This window comes from Protomyctophum parallelum (genome assembly GCF_964188405.1).
Source record: "Protomyctophum parallelum genome assembly, chromosome: 22".
Taxonomy (NCBI): domain Eukaryota; kingdom Metazoa; phylum Chordata; class Actinopteri; order Myctophiformes; family Myctophidae; genus Protomyctophum; species Protomyctophum parallelum.
The window spans coordinates 28088223-28092341 of NC_139714.1; the positions used below are offsets into that span (position 1 = coordinate 28088223).

Here is a 4119-nt window from a genome sequence, read left to right on the forward strand (position 1 = left end):
TGTAGAGAGAGGTTATAGAGTCGCTGCAGAGCCAAGAGTTATATAGAGGTTTGGTTTTCCACCCGAAAAGAAGATGGAAGAAGAAAATAACCCTTTGGTTTGGTTTTGACTTCTTCAAGTTATAACGGAGCAAAAGAAAAAACAACTCCACTGTTGACTGTTGAATGTGTAGAATAATAAATGTTATGTCCCGATTGGTTTGTACGTTCCAAGTCCTCCTCTGCGTCCGTATACGTCTGTGTGCCTCTCTGTCTCACACACACACTGTCACACACACACACACGCTCTCTCTCTCTCTCGCACGCCCGTGTTCCACTCAGACTCTAGTCTATTCACTGTGCCTTTCCTCTCCTCGCAACGGACCATAATATACTGAGAGAGGGAGAGGGAGAGAGAGAGAGAGGCAGAGAGAGAGACACAGAAAGGGAGAGAGAGAGAGAGAGAGGGAGAGAGGGAGAGAGAGAGAGAGGCAGAGAGAGAGAGAGAGAGAGAGAGAGCTGCGTGTGAAGCCATGCAGCCACGCCCCCCTCTCTCAAGCTCTGCACGTCGGTGAGTCACCAATCCCGACGGCCAATCCGTGCGCCCGATGAGGCCATTTAGAATAACAGAGCACACGCGCGCACATACACGCACGCACAAACACACACACGCACACACACACACACTATGACATAATGCATGGAACTTTTTACAGTGGTTTGTCTGTTTTTCTTTCTTTATATATATATTTTTTTCCCGTAGGCTATTTTGGACAATATTGTATTGTTTTTAATATTCATTTAGTTGCATAATATCAGCTACTCAAACATTCCAGTCTGGATATAGCCTATATTAATATTGTATTACTCATTGAATCGTGACATAGTGGGAATATAAATTGGGGGTCCTAGAGATATAAATGCCATTAAATGGGGGTCCGTATAGAGTAGACTAATGCAAGTCAAACCGGTCAGCTCCTGACAGGTGTGACTGACACATTTTGCAGGTTTTCATAGTAAACCTGTAAAGGTTCCGCCGTAGTCTGAAAACCCACCTTTTCAGACTCCATCATGGCCCATAGCACTTACCCTACCCCCTTAGATAGCACTTCTGTAGACTTAGATAGCATCTGATATAGACTTATAGCATGTTATGTAGACGGCACTATAATTGCATTGTATATAGTCATAGCACGCCATAGTACATATGTATAGCATAGTAGTATATAGTTTATATGTATAGTCTCATAATATAGATATTCCACTGTTACTTTCTTAGCTTACGCATGTTTTATGATAAATGCTTTTGTGATGTATTCCATGCTTTTGTTCTTGATTATTGTAAGTCGCTCTGGATTAAGAGCGTCTGCTAATGCCTAAATTGTAAATTGTAAGGTGTGTGTGAATGGGTGAATGCAATGCACAATCTATGTAAAGCTGTGTGAATGTGTGTGTGAATGGGTGAATGTAATGCACAATATATGTAAAGGTGTGTGAATGTGTGTGTGAATGGGTGAATGTAATGCACCATCTATGTAAAGGTGTGTGTGTGTGTGTGTGAATGGGTGAATGCAATGCACCATCTATGTAAAGGTGTGTGAATGTGTATGTGTGAATGGGTGAATGCAATGCACCATCTATGTAAAGGTGTGTGAATGTGTGTGTGTGAATGGGTGAATGTAATGCACAATCTATGTAAAGCGCTTTGGATGAAAGCGCTTTATGAATTATAAATGTTCGTGTACCATATGCGACGCACGCAGCGCTGCAGAGGTCATGATGCACGGCAGTCAGTCAAAGTCTCTGGTGTCGTCCCGTCGGTGTGTGGAATGTCGTTTCATCCTGTCTATATTATCCCATTTTTGGCGGGAACCCCTTTTGGTGTTAGCATTAGGTTATGCTTTAGCTATTGAAAAATAGCAGATCTACAAGCATAGTGCGCCACCGAGTGGCGCTCTACGAGCTTGTAGGTCTGCTATTTTTGAAAAAATCGAAGAACGACTGACACAGAAACATAGCTTTTTTCAGAAAACTGTCAGGATGTAGAAGACATTTTTTTAGAATCTGATCTCAGGTCAGAATGGGTTATTATGTTCCCTCGTTGCTCTTTGTGATGCAAAACTCCCAAACCCGCAGAATTCCTGCTTCCTGGTGTTTTGTCGCCTGGACAACGCGCGTGGTGTTTGTTCAGCAGCGGCGCGCGGCCTGGCGGTGCGCGCGGCGCCTCGCGGGGCAGGTAGGCGACATCAAAGGATGTCTGTTGTCTGCCAGCCGTCCACAGTCAGCTACACAGACCAGAATAACAAGACATTTAAGCAGCATGGAGCAATTTACCATCAACACCGATACGACCGGAGCACAGCTGGAAGTCCTGCTTTATCACAGGGAGCTGTCTGGAGGGCTTCGGTGAAATGGTTGGATGGATGGATGTAGTTCTTTGTACCCAGGTTCTTTGTGTAGTTGGGTGAAGGGGTTTGTAGTTCTTTGTACCCAGGTTCTTTGTGTTGTGGATGAAGGGGTTTGTAGTTCTTTGTACCCAGGTTCTTTGTGTTGTGGGTGAAGGGGTTTGTAGTTCTTTGTACCCAGGTTCTTTGTGTTGTGGTTTGTAGTTCTTTGCCAGGTGCTTGCAACGCGCCTGGACTACATTTGTAGTAGCGACTGTAGTGGACACCTTTTCATCATTGGCAGCCTCGTCTCTGGACTGCCAATGGCAGACTTACCCATAAAACCCATAGTCCGAACGTCATGAAACCCATACTCTGAGTCTTTGTCCAAAATAGTATTTTTTGACTTTTACTTTACTTTGTAACAGAGTATAGTTCTACATTGCAGCATTGATACTTTTACTTAAAGTGAGTAAAACATTTGAGTGATTTTTCTCCACCTCACCGCCCGACCCTCTGGGTATGGTGTCTCCAAAATAGGCCAGCGTATTGAAAGAAAGAAAGAAAGAAAGAAAGAAAGAAAGAAAGAAAGAAAGAAAAATCCAAGTATAGAAAATAGCCCATTATTTGGTTGCGAGCTATCAGTGGAGCAGGCATGCCATGTGTATGTGTGTGTGTGTGTGTGTGTGTGTGTGTGTGTGTGTGTGTGTGTGTGTGCGCGTGTGCGTGTGTGTGCGATGCGCTCGTGTGTCTGTGTGTGTGCTGGAGGTGCGGAGATGCCTGTGCGTCTCCGTAGCGACCAGAGATCACACAGCGCGGTGACTCAGAGGAAATAGTTGTGGTGTAACTGTTATACTGTCAGGCAGGAAAGAGGCCGGAGTTGAAAGGATGCCGCCGTGCAGGGGAAAGGTCTGCTCCCCTGTCCACACCATGACTCACTGGACTGGATCTCTGGACTGGAGTCAAACCATTTAGAGAGAGTGTCCCCTGTCCACACCATGACTCACTGGACTGGAGTCGAACCATTTAGAGAGAGTGTCCACAGTCCACACCATGACTCACTGGACTGGATCTCTGGACTGGAGTTTCAACCAGGGACAAATTAGCCTAATTTGTCTTCGGTTGAAACTCCAGTCCTGAGTCCAGAGATCCATGGCCAGAGATTTTTAATTTGTGTGAATTTCAGCCTCTGTGGGGGGTATTTATATGCAAATAGCATGACCAATGACTGTACCAGTTGTAATGTAATGAACATAACTGATAAAATTAAGTAAAATAACTGTATAATATATGTTTTTGTGTTATCATTAGATTGTCTAGAACATGTTTTATTTATTATTGTGAAAGATATCCCCCAAATGTAAATTATTAATTTATTATTATAATTATTTGAATAATTATTATATATTTCCTCTGTAAGTCCTATAGTAGTAAAAAGTAGTATTAAGGTTGAAACCTCTTTTTTGCAAGTAGAAATGAATCCGGGTTTTACAGGGTTATACACAGTACATTTAAAAATGTGTGCCACGTACATTTGTTCTAAAAATAGCACATCTACAGTATAAGACTCACTCAGGATGTCTGGAGGTACAGCCAGTAATCCCTGTGTATATTTACTGTACAATTGAGATAATTCCACACGCCCAACATTCCTCTGTGAAGATAAGATCACATATTTGGCAACAGAAGTTTGTCGCCACAGAGGTTGGCCGACCGACCGACACAAAACCTTATTTCTCTTCAGAAGCGTTAAAGCA

General features: G+C 43.3%; 1 protein-coding gene across 3 annotated transcripts in view; it reads left to right on the forward strand.

Moving 5' to 3' along the window:
- The window catches only part of syn3 (synapsin III), a gene marked incomplete at both ends in the record, with an annotated part of 94806 nt that overhangs the window by 63088 nt on the left and 27599 nt on the right, over positions 1–4119 (forward strand). The gene's annotated exons all lie outside the window — the stretch shown is intronic.